The sequence below is a fragment of the Leptonychotes weddellii genome, chromosome 16 (assembly GCF_054177405.1).
Source record: "Leptonychotes weddellii isolate Sample4059 chromosome 16, ASM5417740v2, whole genome shotgun sequence".
Classification (NCBI taxonomy): Eukaryota; Metazoa; Chordata; class Mammalia; order Carnivora; family Phocidae; genus Leptonychotes; species Leptonychotes weddellii.
This window is the reverse complement of record NC_138384.1, coordinates 27,185,853-27,201,380: the sequence shown is the minus strand read 5'-3', so window position 1 is coordinate 27,201,380 and position 15,528 is coordinate 27,185,853. Positions and strand designations below refer to the sequence as shown.

At 42.6% G+C, this 15,528-nt stretch overlaps 1 protein-coding gene across 2 annotated transcripts in view; it reads left to right on the top strand.

Annotated features, from left to right (window-relative positions):
* FTO (FTO alpha-ketoglutarate dependent dioxygenase) overlaps nt 1-15,528 on the top strand; it is a 373,561-nt gene that overhangs the window by 336,406 nt on the left and 21,627 nt on the right. The gene's annotated exons all lie outside the window — the stretch shown is intronic.

The following is a 15,528-nucleotide window of genomic DNA, read 5'->3' as shown; positions in this document are numbered from 1 at the left end:
AAAGCCAGACAGGGGGCGCGCGTCTATTTTTCATTGTTGTTCGAGCTGCTGTTTAGTAATTAAAATTTTTGATCATAGCCTAATTTTCCCATACAGTGTGGCCATGGAATTGACAAGGGACTGATTAATGGGCCGACCCTGGGGCCAGGAGGCTGCTAGGTTGTTCTCTTGTGGAAGGCATGCTGGCAAAATAAAGTTGATGGTTTTGTTTGTGTTTAACCCTTCACCTTGGCACTATCAATACATTGAAGACATCATTTGTATCTGCAAGTGTTTCTTTAATTAAGACCTTCTAAAAATCTTTCCTATTGATTCATTCCATTATCCTATTGATTAACTGCAGTGGATCATGTACTTGGTCTTCAGCGGAAGGTAACAGTCTCGGCCGTCTGTCATGACTATAGATGCAGACCACAGGCAGCTAGCATCCAGCACCCAGGGCTGGCAGGAGTGCCTGACGTTCTAATGAGGCATCGGCGGTGGCTCGGTGGGGCTCGCTGAACACCACCGAGAAAGCCAGTTGTCTCCTGCTGGAGGGATGGCCAAGCATAAAGCGTTCCTTCCAGTTATTTATACTGCAGCCGCTTAGCGAGCAGTGTGTGGAGATGGAGTGGGGGGTCCTGGCAGGCTTGCATGGGGGATGGGGACAGAGGATTCTGCTCTGCATCTGAATTGGGAAATCTGGAGCTTTGAAACAAAAAGCAAACTCAGAAATCAAGATGCCAGGCTTGCTTCCGAGACAGGCTGTCCATCTTCCTTTGCCCCCACCCTAGCTTTGCCCCGGCTCTAGCTTTGCCCCCACCCTTATGTTAATCAGCCGGCTCCCAGACTGGCTGCAGGTGCCACAATGGGCTTCCTGTTTGAGAGGAGCTCCCCTCTGCCTGGCTCAGAAGAAAGAGCGGGCCGCTGTTGTACCTCCTGCCGTTGGCCTCGGATCTAAATCATCCCCCGGTTTTAAAAATTAAGAAACCTGTGTGTGGCTGAATTAGCTCTTTAAACTTGGTGTTTTGAAATATTCCTGAATGTTGACAGTCACAAAGAATGCTCCTGGCTGGAGTTTGAGGACAGAAGGACTTTGGTATTGTGGGATATGCAAAATCACATGAGATCGTGCACTCAAAAAAGAACGGAAAGCACCCAGCACATAGTAGGTGCTTTCTCAATACATCAATAATTGTTGACCTGCCAACGGTTCCTTTTTCTCCTCCCATACACGTCCTGTTGCATCCCCCATGCCTTCATCCTGCAAATAGACCAGAGCAGATGGTTTTCTCAAGAGTCAGGATGCCTCTTTACCCAAATGGAATCCAGTAGAAAAGAAACAGTGTAGAAGCAGGGCTGATGGACAGGAGATAGATTAAGTTAGAGAGTAAGATGGCTCTCTGCTCTCTTTAGTAAGTGGATGAATTAATTTTTACTCTCAGAGTGAGAGGTCCTAAGACTTTGAAGCATCTCACCTCAGCAAGGTCATAATGGTCTTCATGGTCAAGCTTGGCCTGGGTTTTCAGTAATGCGTGTGGTCCCCGAGTTCAAGCCAGTGGCTTCTTTGTCCCTGAGAAAGGAAGCAGAAAGCGCCCCCGGGTGTGGTTGGGGGTTGAGAAGGTGGGAATGGGAAAGCTGGTGGTTGCCAGAACTCTTTTTTTTTTTTTTAATATGAGTATTTAAAATAAGAATTTCCACCCTTACAGAACTTTAAAATCAAAATCGAGTGCAAATTCATGGCCGATTTGTGTTTCTCCTATCGGCTGTTATTAATTGCCAGTTGTTTGTGCCAAACCAAATGCTCAGTTTCCCTTGGCACCAAATTTCATGTTTTGGGTGTCCTACATTCTGTCCAGTGGGTTAACATTGTATAGTGGACGAACTGTTTTCTCAGGCCAGGGACCTGACCATCCCAACTGCCAGTTCTACCCTTGTAAACTTTTGCAAATGCCTCATTTCCACATTTCTGTAAAATATGTCGTTGTGTAGATACTCCAGACTCTTCTCCAAAAAAGGAAAGAAACTTATTTAGATTTACATGGACTTTTCATAAGGTAAATTATTTAGAAAATCATAATAACATTTTTAAGGCTCAGTACTTCTGAGTTTGCTTTTTCAGTGAGCATGTTTTAAGTTAAGATATTTTATCTGTGCTAATTAAAATTATTTTTTGAAAATCCAGAGAAGTATAAGACAGAAAAGAAAAACCTCCTGTAGTCCCCACCGCCTTACGATAACCACCAAGAATGTTTTAGTGTACTGTCTTCCAATCTTTTTTCAGTGCATTTATATGTACATATATATATTTATATATATTTTTAAAGCAAAATTTGGGCCATAGTATTTTATAACCTGCCTGTTTTCACTTCCTGTATCACAGGTGGTTTTTCATTTCTTTAAACATTCCCTGGGAACATGATTGTTAATAGAAACTTGTATAAATATGCCGTCTTTATTTAATTTTCCTCCTACTGTTGGACATTGAGGTTGTTTTCCTCTTTTTCCCTTATCATATGAAATGCTGGGATGAATATCCTTGTCTGAGCATTTTATGTGAATATTTATCACCTTCGGATAAATTCCTAGAAATTGAATTGCTGGGTCAAAGGATGCACACATTTTTAAGGCTTCTGACACATATTACCAGAATGTTCTTCCAAAAGGTTGAACCAATTATATAGTCTCCCGCAGCAGTCTGTGAGCATGCCTGTTTTCCTGCACCTTCCCCGGCACTGGAAAGTGTGTGTGTGTGTGTGTGTGTGTGTGTGCGTGCGCGCGCGTGCGCGCGCTTGCGAACTGTTTCAGTTTCATAGATTAGGAACAGTGTCTCCTTGGCTGCATTTACATCATTTTGATTACTAATGAGGTAGAGGCTTTTTCTCATATTTAAGTAGCTATTTCTGTTTCTTCTCTTGTGAAATAATTTATCCGTGGCTTTGCCCATTTTTATTGGAATGTTTGGCTTTTTCTAATTGATTTGAAGAATATTTTTCTTTTTTTTTAATTATTATGCTATGTTAATCACCATACATTACATCATTAATTTTTTATGTAGTGTTCCATGATTCACTGTTTGCATATAACACCCAGTGCTCCATGCAGAACGTGCCCTCTTTAATTATAGGCCCATTTCATAGATAATCAGATTAGGTTGTTATAATCAGGTTGGATTTTTCAGGTAGATGTTAAGCAATATTTGGAATATCTGTTGATAATGGCAATGTCATGAATGTACTTTTCACTTTTTAAGAAATAGTGAGTTTTGGTCTGATAAAAAAGATATATGAAAAAGAATCTGACAGTGTCAATCCAGCTTGAGTTAACTATCCCAGGATACTACCAGCATTTTATTACAGTTGTCAAAAAAAAAAAAAAAAAGAAAGAAAGAAACCAACAATTTTATTGTTTTGATTATTGAGATCCAGCCACAGATCAACTGAGCAATTAAAATCTCTAAATAACATTCTCTGAATTGTCAAACAAAGGATTAGTTCCCAGTGGAAAGGACTTTTTTAAAGAAGATAGTTTTCTCTGTAATGTCTGTGTCAGTAGATGGTTGCACTAATTGGAATATACAGAGATATTTTACCAGTTTAACAATGCACGACATCCTAATAAGATTGTGATGACAAGCTTTTCTTTTTATGAAAGGTGATGTTACTGCATGCTTCTAATACACATGGGCTCATGTGTCTTCTTATGACATGTTATAAATGAAATTTTTAGGAGAAATTAATCTGTTTTAGTAAATCTTTCCTGGATGTGAAATGATTTTTTAAAAGCAGGACAACAGATCTTCAATTTCTGTTGTTTTTCTTTAAGTACTTGGAATAATATATTTTAAGGAATCTTGGGGTTGAATAGAAAGGGATCACAATTAAATGCATATTAAACTGCTCATTCCAAATCCCACTAATCTACCATGAGAATGTGTGAAGCCAGGTTCTCCTGTCTTCCCTAGCTCAGGTGGCTGGCTGAGTGCAGGCTTGGGACAGTTAATGACAATCTTCCAAGACAAGCAGGACTTAACATCAATATCCCTCTCCCTGATAATCTATATACTCTGGAGGTGGTGAGCTCTGGCAGGGTTTTGATGATTTTATGATGGCTTGTGTATATTTACAGTGTGTTTAAAATACTCTTTTTAATTATCATTTGAGTGACAAAGCTTAATCTTTCGATCTTTATCTGCACCTCCTGCTGATGTATGTTTGTTAGGTAACTAAAAAGCGGGAATTTAGCAAAGCCAGAGCTTTATGCCAGTAATAAGGCTGAGGAGTCAATAGATGATTAACCCGCCTTTCTCCTCTTCTTGAGAATAAAGGAGTCACTTTATAAAATCTTTGAAGGTGGCCCAGATTTTTCAAAGCAGCATCCTAGAAATATATAATAGCTATACAGAAATGAGCAACATCTGAACAGCACAAAGCAAGCATGTATGGAAAAGAATATCAGAACATCATTTGAATACTGTTTTCAAACACACTGATATAACTGTTGATAGCCTATGACACAGACCTTGAAACTGTCCATGTCCTATGTATTTTATATATACATATCTGTTTGTTTCTGCATGTTTACACACATCTGTATATTGTATATACCTATATACCATGTATGCTGTGTATATATTATATACATATAAATTATCATATGGAGTTAAGCAACCTGCATGATTGGATACTGATATTTTGTCAGATTTTGGAGGCTAAATAAATAGGATACAATCATTATTTAGCTTGTCAGAGCCATTCCTTAAGATGCCTCCTTGGTATTATTTCATTTGAAACAGGATGAAAGGCTAGGATTAATATTCCTTGCTGCACATAAGTAAAGGCGTGTGTGTTAGTAATGGATGCTTAGGATTTAGAATTAAATATTGAAACTCTGTCTTAATTTTCCAGAATGATGAGGCACCACCACTGCCCTTTCCGAAAGCCCTTGTTTCTTATAACAATTGGTCAAAATTTTAAGCAAAAGCAGAGCAAAACAATTTCAGTTAGCCAGCCTATGTGGTTATTGGCATGTGTAATTCACTGATAAAGTTATGAGCATCATCGTCGTTACGTATAAAGGAACTCCAGGCTGCCTAAGGTTCCTCTCAAAGAAGTCTTAAAAATCAGGGATTGATCTGCAGATTCAGGAGGATATTAAAAGCTGATGTTGTGCCTGAATAAGATGAGCATTCTGTATTAGACTATACTGGAGATGGCCCTCACTTGGCCAGGTGATTTTATTGACATCTCAGAACTAAGGACCATAAATTCTGCTATCAGGCAACATACTGTCCTGAGAAATGGACATCATAAATGCTGGAGCTGCCTTTGGCAGCCCAGTAGACACAGCATGGAGTCAAATAAAGCATTAAACCCCAGACCAAGCCCAACACCTACAGAGCTGTCAACCTATTTTAGCCTTGATATTGGTCAGCTTGGCTGCCATTGGTAAATCGTCCATTCTCTTGAGCAGTTTTTCTCTAGCATTACGTATGACCAAGTATGCATCCCTAGCCACCTTGCCCACCAAGCTGCTAACATCAAGGTGATGCTTTTCATAGGATTGCCACTTTGAAATTTAGGCAGCAGTAGGACAATGTGGAGTTTGTGCCAAGAGGCCAGCTAGACAGGAAAGAAAGCTTGCTGAGTCCCCTTCAGTCAGGCAGGCAAGTGTCCACGTTCAGAGAAATCTTCAGAGGCAGAGGATGGTATCTGAAAAAAGCAGATAGCAAGGGCACAGGTAGGTAAGAGGTTTGGTGTGGGGAGCTGAGTCCGCAGGAAGAGGCAGGAAAGGTCTAGAGGCCAGAATGGCAGGCAGTTGGATCAAGAGTCCAGATTAGTGGATTTGGGAGGAGAAGATCAAAGACTCAGACCAAAGTTCTGGGCCAAAAGGGGTCAGGAGACCAGACCAAAATGTCTTAACAATAAAAAGCAGAAATCAAATTAAGAGATGGGCAGTGATGTACCAAGGGTGAGCAGCGGGAACTGTCCGCCCAGCTCTACCTCTCCCCACTCCTTGCTGGCAATAAAGCCTGCATTGTCTGTAGAAGATCTAAAAACAATAATAAAACTGACAAGAGCCAGTCTGCTTTTCATTATCACCATTTTCTGTCAGTTCTAAACAACACCAGTGATAGAGGACTCCTCTCTACAAAACCCTTTTGTTGATCTCATTTCTACACAATTTCTGAATTATTTGTGAAGCTTTCTAATATATATATTTATTATTTTATATATATTTTTAGATTATATATATTTCTAACATATGTTATACTATATATATGTAGGCTTCAAATTAGCACATTTTTTAAAAAGATTTATTTATTTATTTTAGAGAGACTGTGTGAGCCGGGGGGTGGGGGGCGTGCGAAGGAGAGAAAGAATCTCAAGCCGACTTCCCACTGAGCCCAGAGCCCGACGCGGGGCTCGATCTCATGACTGTGAGATCATGATTTGAGTTGAAACCAAGAGTCGGATGCTCAACTGACTGAGCCACCCAAGTGCCCCAAATTAGCACATTTTAGTAACATACCCTTTAATAAACATAGTATTCCACATAGACATTAATTCAGAGGATTCTCAGTTATAGCATCAGCAACTGACGCACAAAGACTCAGCTATGCCTGTCCATTTCAGAGTAAGTTCATTGCCATTTGGAATTGTTTGAGCCCGCCTCGTGTGTAGTTCATGTCTCCAACCACTATGGTACCACGTATTCCTGCATCTACACAGTGGATTGAAAATGAACAATGATAGGCAGCGATTAAGACAAAGAAACCACAGTTGGGGATCCTTCGACTCTGTCATACCATGTGACCACTGAAGTTTGTATTTTGGTTTAAAACAGTGAACCAGTTTACAGACTACTCTGGGTAATAATGTTAATTTGGTGAATGAAAATTTAATTCTCCACACAGACTCTTTGACTGAATTTGAGTAATATTTTTCAGTTGAAATTTATTCTTTCATTGTTAATTACTTATTTGAAACTAAAGAATAAATCAAGACCATAATTATTACTGAGTATTATATGATTGTTACTGAGAATAATTTTGTTATATAGAGGAGAGGGGTGTAATAAATGATGTTCTTCGGCTGTCAGGTATGCTAAGTATGTCCCTGGAGATGGAGGAGGGGGGGTGTTCACAAGTGAATTCATTGGCTGCTAACATAACCCGTGATAATAAGGAGATATAGGCACAGGATGGGCCAAGCCAAGAATGAAGCTTGATTCCAAGCTTTATGATCTGATATCTCCCCACATTCTCTGGGTCTGAACTGGCCTCAAAGTGAAGCCTGGGCTGACCCCACAAAAGGAAATATGTAAGTAAGTGTGCTGAGAGTCAGCAGAGCAAACAGATGATGGACAGACCAGTTGTTGATGGTCACCCTGGGGAGAGCATGTAGATGCCACCCACGTAACTACTGTGGAGTGGGGTGACTCATGAGACAATACTAAAGCAACTCCAAGGCCCTTCCGCACTAAAACTTCGGAAAGCAACATGGCAGAATTGTGGAGGAAGCCAAATAGCCAACCAGCAGATGGCTAATGATGACAGAAGTGGGCTGGCTCTTCTACAGCCCATGGACTGGAGCAGGACCTGGTAATACAGAGGATGAATCAGGCCAAGCATGGGGAGGTGGGATTTGTTTCAGCCTGGAGCATGTGCGTCCCATCTAAAGGGTGCTCCGGCCAGTTATCATTATGGGGGAATATTGGCCCAGATAAGCAGATCTTCCCATTTCTCAAGCCAAGACAGAAATCTGCATCTTTGACCAAAATCTCAGCCACCATTCTGCACCTTCTGTGCCAGAACCTTACACTGTTGCAGGTGGCTGTCACTACCAACCATAGGATGGTATTCATGCTTTGAAATACTAGAGAAAGCTAATCTTCGTGCTTATAAAAATAGTAGAAGCATCCCTGACTGTTAAAGACAGTAATGGAATGACTGTCTCCAAACAGTCACGGCTTACAGTCACCAAGTGCCAGGGACGATATTACCCTAATAAGAAAGGCTGCCATTGATCCAGCTAGTTGCTGTGTGCCAGGCTTTTTGCCATGCACTGTATATCCATGATCCCACGGGGGCCTCACAGCATCTCTGAAATAGATATGTGTAGCCCCATGTAGAGATAAGGAAACCTAGCATGGTTTTGTACTTTCCCCATGGTCAATCACACAGTCAAGACGCCAACCCAAACCTCTATTAGATTTCAAAGCTCAGGATCTCAGCTACTATGGCTCAGCTGCCGATGGTGAGGGCTTGTTAGCCACACCAAGAAGCCAGAGCTGGGTTGCCTTGACTATCAGTCTGCAGGGCCCACCGCCCAAGAGCCTTGGTGACTTCCCCAGAAACACAAAGAGACTCCTTAGGTGGTTTGGGGGACCTGCTGGCTAATTTGAACACCAAAGTTTGCCATTATCCTGGTCCTGTTAGGGAGCATTCTCTTGAGCAAACCCAGGGGGAAGGGGACCGACTTATGTACAGTTTGGCCTAAAGCACTTGCGCCTGTGTTCTCCTGGAAGAGTATACTTTGACTTATGCATTGCTTGCTTAATAGACCACAAAAGTCAACATCCCGCTGGAAGAACAGCTCGTGCTTGGAGGCGTCCCGGGCTCCAAAAGATCCTGTTGAGGCAGGATGTTGTGTGAAACCCCCAAGTGGAGCAAAAACCTCATGTCTCCTCATTATAATGTTAATATTTTTAAAAGCTGCAGAGACTGCCTCTGTGCTTTCTACCAAAAAAGGGATTGGGGTTTTTTTTCCCCCCCTTTTGGCTTTTTGGACCTAGAAGCACATCAGCTTGTGAATGTGTGTGTGTGTGTGTGTGTGTGTGTGTAACAGAAGAATGTGTCTCTTGTCCCTGGGAATGGCAAGGCTACCGAGCAGGTGAAGCCAACTTGTAGAGGGGAGGGGAGGAGGTAACTGACAAGTTTGTGCACACTGGGAAGAGACCCAAGGGCTTGTGTGTGACCCCACCCCCTACCCCCCCTTTTCCCAAAGGGGGCAATTAGATATTATTTAAATAGTTTACTTACTACATCCTCATTCCATTTTCCAGGAACCCTGTGGGATGTCCCCAATTGCTCTTATCCTCCAGCCCAATCTGGGGTTGGACTTGTATGAGTGACGAAGCCAGCCATGCGGGTATGGCATGGCAGACACAGAAATGAAATCCAATCTGACACCCAATCAGAACACATTCTTGAGTGGCTGTGTGGCCCCAGAGTGGCCAGTAGACCCCACTGGCCACCTGGACAGTATATCTCAGCAAGCACTGGCCATGTTCAATCCATGCCAAGCCCTCCTGTCAGTGGCCAAAGAGGAGTTCAATTTGAACCAAAAATAACGAGCACTATCAATCACTAAATGTCCCCCAAACACCATGGCATTGTTTAGAGATTGTGGCATGCATAGGGTAGTAGGAGGCATCTAATCAGAAACTCAAAATGAACAGCCTCTCGGAACAGATGGGCAAACTCTGTGGATTTCCTTCCTTCTGAGAGGAGAGGCCATTATTTAAATTTATATACAGTGGAAGCCACTGGAACCCCATCCTGATAATTAAATCTGGATGATCACAACACCCAGAAGCATTAAACAGTGACCTTCTCAAGTCCGACCTGAGCAGAGATGCCATATGGCCCGGGTCAAGGACACAGAGTTCATTCAATAGGCATTTCAGTTTTGGTGCTAGGTTGGTAGAGACATGGCAGAAAAACAGACTGATTTCCACCAGCTTCCACATGTCCCTTCAGACTGGGGATGTTAACTCTTCTACCTCGGCTAAATCCCACCCGCCCCTTTGTTTATCTGAGAAATTAATTCAGTCAGATTCTTCTACCTAAAGAATCATGGAAGAGCGTAAGAAATGTGGAATATTGAGGAAAGGGACATGGCCAGTAGGTAATACATTCTGAACCGCTGAGTCAAGGGTGGTGTCCCTCGCTCCATGCTGTTCACCTCCTTTCAGTAAACCTGTAAAAAAGCAGACCACCCGATGCATCATGCAGTTTGGATCTCCGTTCCAAATTCTCTCACATCTCAGTTCTCTCCAGATCTCAGTTCTTAATTCTCACGCCAGAGGCTGGGAACTTAAGAGCAACTCCATATGTTGGGAAAGCAACATTCCCACCAATTCCCAAGTGTTTTGTGTAGGAAACATGACCTCTAAGATTTGGCCATATTGAGTGAAACCTGGAGCTCAGAATGTTCAGTCTAGAATTCTGCTTTTGGTCAAGGTATTAGAGATTCAGGGTATATGCTTAAAATGTCCTTAACATCACCTTCAGATGGGCTTCGAGGTCCCTCATGCTCTCTGAATTTATTATACTCTTGGACTTAGGCAGGAGAGAGCCTTATCATCATTTCAGAGTTTGCTGATAGTCTGTAACCGAAAAATTATGATTAGATTCAACAAAGGTAGGGAACCATCCTGTTTCTCATACAATTTCAAGAATCCTTAAGAGTCAGTTTCTCATGATAAGCAAATTTTAGTTTAAAAATCTTTATGAGGTGAGAGGGATCATTCTTCATGCCCTCGTTCAGGTTCGAGGAGCTCTCTTGATGGCAACGAACAAAAGAAAACCTGTAAATACAAACTTTATGAGAAAGGAGAAAGGGTCGCAGTTTGGGGTTTGTTTGTTTTTTATTGGGTTTGCCTTCTTAGCCCTTGAGCGGGAAACAGAACATGTCACATATATATATTTTTTCTTAATTGTAAGAAGTAAATACTCTGAAATGTATTTTTTTAAATTGTGATTATATTCCAGTGGTTTCTGTGTACCATAGATTAGATTTTTATTAAGGGTTTTATTAAATAACTGGTGTTTCACCAACATCTAATTAAATCTTCTATCTAAATTGAACAGAAAATTATGGGCGAAAAGAAAGCATTTGTAGCAGACTTTATTACAGATAAGACTATTATTTGTTCATCTTAAGAATTTGAGATCAAATTTACAAGCAGCATCCTCATCAAATTTCTTTTCTGGGCTGCTGAGCCTGGCCCCTTGAAAGCAGCCCATTATCTCCACCACCCCCCTTTTTATTATAGTGTCCTGGTTGTTGGCAACACGCCCGCTGTTTAAGGTTACTTTCATTAATTAACCGAAAGTTAATTTCTTTGCAAGCAAAATCTCTGATCTCATTATGTTGTCTTTAAAGCTGAAAGATTCAGGTTTTCTGGTCTCCTTTGATGGCACAATAAAAAGCATGCCCTTTATCTTAAGGGAAACTGTCTCCAGGGTTTAATTTAATAGTCCTTGAAATAGTTACAGCACAGCCAGGCGGACTACAACAATATGCCAGTTCTAGAAAACCTTGGCTTTGTCATGGTTAGAGAGCCCAATGCCTCGTACAGATGTGGACCATGAGGCATCCGTGTCCACATAAGTTCTGCATTTTACCTCTTTAGATCTCCTGTTTGCACTCCCCGTTATATATCCTATCTGAGCATAGATCAAATACCAACGCCAGTGTTCCTTCCAAAGCGTGCCACTGTCCAGCCATCTACTTCTCTGGGATTTCGGAGGTTTGGTGGCGTTGACATTTCAACTGTTTGCCTTTACTGCGCTTGCTAAGCTGCCTTTTCTCTGCTGGGAACGAGGCAACGTGGGTGCTACAAAGAGTTTGGGGTAGAGGTTTAGAGCCTGGCAGGCCTGGATTTGAATGCCAGTCTTTCCTTGGACCCTCTCTGTCCTTGGACAAGTTCTTTAACCTCTCTTTCTAAACTTCCAGTTTTCTTACCACTAAAGTTGGAATAATTATGTAGAGGAAGAAAATTAAATAAATTAACTGGTCCATACCAGGTACTGAGCCTGTGTGGTCCCCTTCCCTTGACAGCCTTGTTCCTGTCTCTGCCAGCTACAAACGTGTTTCTAGATTGTGGGTTCATTTCTGGTATTTGGAGGCCGGCCTCCAGATTGCTACACCAAAAGGAGCCATTTGGGGAGACGGCTAGACTCCACAGAGCATGTGTGGCGTGGGTTCGATCAGTGGGTTCTGTATTGCCCCCAAATGCTCTTTTATAGACTTGGGGACACAAAGAGTGTGTTCTCTTTGTCTCTCCGAGTTAGCTTCATCTCACTGATGACATCTAGTTGCTTTCTGGAGCATTAAATTCAGTGAGTTGAGAGGGGCCCAAATGTCTTTTCAGAGCCGCCAGGTACAGGTCACACAGAGGGGACACAACTCTTCAGGTAGCTCAAGTCTCCAGAGCCATCCAGATACATGGAGAAGCTATTTGTATCCCACTGAGTCTGGCGCCATTGCACACACAGCTGAGATTTACGGAACCTGGCGGGGAGGGCCACTGGAAGCGGGTAATGACATGACCCGACATGCTACTTCAGATGCCTGGAAGACTGGGCCTGGGCCATTTGCATACGTCACCTGTACCAATTCCTAATGAAGGATGCAATTGACTCAACGCAAGCAGGTCAAAGTTACTTAGGCAGAAAATCCCAGGTCTTGGGAAGAAAAGTCATGTGCCTCTTGGGCCCATGGCAGGAGTCAAAGGTCCAAGGTAATGTATTGGCAAAGATCCCGTACGCCCTGGTGCCTTACTTTACTGCTCCCCCATGCTTTTAGGCAGAAATATTGTCAATGCTATTGATTAGTTGATCTGATAATCCAGCAGGCTCCCTGATGTGTTAAATTTCCTACTTTGGGATGACTGTAAGTGTGGGGAGCGTGTTTGCTTCAGTTCGGGGGACTCTCAGTGGACCTTGCTTAGACACTGCTTCCACGGTGAAATTGCTCCAAGCATGACAATTCCAATTATTCTTTTGGCTGTCACATTTAACCCTTCCCAAGATAGTCTTTCCCTCGTTCTCCATATTTGCTAGCCTTACTTTAGATTTGGAAAAAAACACTGTCTTCTGCATGGGGCCTCTAGGGTCTCTTGATTTATTAGTATGTATCCCATTAATGTGTTTAGATTTTTATTTCTTCATTTCCTTTTTCGGTTGTGAGCACGCTCCATCCTCCGCATCTTCCTCTCCATCGCGAGCCCTCCGTGGCACGAGTCCTAGTTGCCTTTCTCTCTGGCCTCTGTGGATCTTCACACCTTCCTTCAGCCCTATCCCTCATTTGAAAAACACATAGCAACTCTATGAAAGGTATGAAATTCAAAGCGTCCAAAGAAAGGATGACCTCGGGTGAGGGCGGTGGAGTTTTCTAGAAGAAGCATAGCGAAGCTAAGTAAGCTGGCACCACATTGTCCAAGTTTGTTTCTAATTATGTAGGGCCTGGTCTGGGATGGCTAGAGACTTACATGCTATCTGGTGTGTCTCTCTTTAGTGGTTGGTTATTCATCCCACCCTCCGTCTGCCTTCCGTCTTCCAGCTCTTCAGCTTTGTCGAAGGGGCATGAAGGTACCCTGGGAAATCCGGACTGCCACTTGGAGAAATCATGCCTCTAGCCATTTGTTCTGCATCCGGGCTTACCGGGCTTGACATCAATTACACTCTCTGCCTTGGTACAAAGAATGTGGGATGACTCCCTTAATCCCCTTTGCAAAATAATAATAATAACAGCAACGACAGTAAGGCCTCTAAGCAGAGAATGTTAAGCCTAATTCAGAATTTTTAAAAGTGGAAAATGAATCATAAATACCTGAGAAATGAGGTTCATAATGGAAGCCCCAAGAAGCCCTTTAACCTGGGCAAAATCCTATAACACAATTATAAACAATTTCACGCCCGACTGGAGCTGTTATTTGAGCAAAACTAACCATTTTTCTGCATGCACTAAACGAACCACGAGATCTGTGTATCCACCTGCAGAAAAACGTAGGATCTCCCGTTCGGTCTGCATGTAATCAGCATGCTTGATGGCAAGGACATCGTAGGATCAAAAGAGTTAATAATTGGATCCTGCCCACAGCAACCACACAATTAAGGGCAAGATTAGCAGAGATGAAAAATTTATTGTAAAAATGCAATGCGAGTCTGAAACACAAAATGATTTCACTGAACATTTGTTCTATTGCCATAATCCTAATGATCAACTCTATTACACTAATAATAGGAGAAAAACTAATTGCAGTGAGGACAGGACAAATCTTTTTTAATCTGCATTGTCATCCCAACTAAGTCCCAACCCATTTGTATTAACCTTTGCTGACAGAGTCACATGATGGACATAATTTCTTATAATTTACCAGCTATGGATCTAACCTTTCTTCATCAAATATTCATAAAGGCAGGATTCTCAATGATTTTCTGTCTCTCTTCATATTTACAGCTTGTTGTCTTCTTCCTTTTTACAGTAATTTGGACACAATTGAAGTCAAATGGAATTAAAGTTAAATGCCTTTAGCAACTAAGGTGCCTAAAAGCAAAGCCTTAGGGGAGGGGGTCGTGAACTGAAGGGGGGGAGCTTGTGCTCCCAAGACCCTTCCCATCTCAGAGGAGTTCCAGCGGGCTGCCTTTCCCCAGAAGGGAAAAATGAACTCAGCCAGAGAATAAAATACCCTTGCCCTCTCTTGCCTTCCCAAGAGTGGCTCTCAGGAAGGCCTGTTTTGGGGGGGTGGGCAGGGGTCAGTGGCTCTGAAGCTGGGCTGAGACTGAAAGCCCCAGGCCTTCCTCTGTATTCAGGGCTTTCTGGAAACCTCAGCTGCCACGGCCGGACTCTGTTTGAGCAAGTGTACCCGCAGGGGCCCAAGAAACAAGCCAGGGGCTGTCATGGCGGACAAGAAAGTCAGTTGGTACAGTTACTCAGAAAACAAACATGACTATCTGAAGCCATTCCTGAGAGCCCTTTTGGTAGAACAACATCTCTTTCCACTTTGCATCTTTGTTGCTTTGACAGTTGTTCCTTAAGAGGCATGTAGTTGAAAGAAGTTTCATAAAGCTTAGGTGTTTAAGTGAGTATAGTCACGGGCCCTTTATTTTTATTCTCCCCCTCACAAGGCTTCCGTTTCAGTGGGATGGCAGAAGTTTGGAGAAGGTGAGAGAGACAGTTCAAAAGAACTCCCTTTTTCGACGCCAGTCCTCAGGTGACCCTATGTTTACTAAAGCAGTTCAGAGTGTTGTAGGCAAAATCTCCCTTAAGATGCAAAGGAACTGGGGCACCTGGGTGGCATCTGACTCTTGATTTCCACTCAGGTCTTGATCTCAGGATTGTGAGATGGAGCCCCAAGTCCGACTCCGTGCTGGGTGTGGAGCCTACTTTAGATGCTCTCTCTCCCTCTACCCCTCCCTCACTGCCCCCAGCCCACCCCCCTCCCCCCGCTCGTGTGTGCTTTCTCTCTCTCAAAAACAAACAAACAAACAAACAAAGATGCAAAGCAACTGTTTTACCTGATTGACTTCAAAGCCCCATATTGACCAAGCCAAGAATTTCCTTCTTGCTGAGTTCCCAGAATTCTGACTGGTAGAAAGGAAATTAGAACTGAAGGCGCTTGTATGCTTTAACAACTGATTCACATCCCCATCCCCAGCTCTGAGGTATTTTGTTTTCTTCGCCATCAGTTAGCATCTTAGCATCTTTATCCATGTTTAATCACATGGGTAATACACAAATACGGTCACTTGATTCA